Source organism: Penaeus monodon, chromosome 27 (assembly GCF_015228065.2).
Source record: "Penaeus monodon isolate SGIC_2016 chromosome 27, NSTDA_Pmon_1, whole genome shotgun sequence".
NCBI classification, from domain to species: domain Eukaryota; kingdom Metazoa; phylum Arthropoda; class Malacostraca; order Decapoda; family Penaeidae; genus Penaeus; species Penaeus monodon.
Genome location: NC_051412.1, coordinates 2,353,942 through 2,354,145, shown reverse-complemented (window position 1 = coordinate 2,354,145; position 204 = coordinate 2,353,942). Strand labels below are relative to the sequence as shown.

The window sequence follows — 204 nt, the reverse complement described above, 5'->3', positions numbered from 1 at the left end:
GCAAGTGGAAAGAATATATTGGTGAAGACAAAAGAAAAAACATCTAAACGAAGATTCGTCACACGAGAAAGACCGGCCGGAAAATTCTTTATCGCGAAAATTAGGAATCGCGGCGCCGTCTCCCTCGGGAACCGCAGGAGGCGCGGCGCCGTTCCCGAAGTTACGAGGCGGAAATTGGGAATGCGCCGGTTCCCGCCTCCGGGA

At 53.4% G+C, this 204-nt stretch overlaps 1 protein-coding gene across 1 annotated transcript in view; it reads right to left on the bottom strand.

The window, feature by feature from the left end:
- Nucleotides 1–204, bottom strand: part of LOC119590534 (protein Skeletor, isoforms B/C-like) — a gene marked incomplete at its 5' end in the record, with an annotated part of 50,087 nt that overhangs the window by 45,478 nt on the left and 4,405 nt on the right.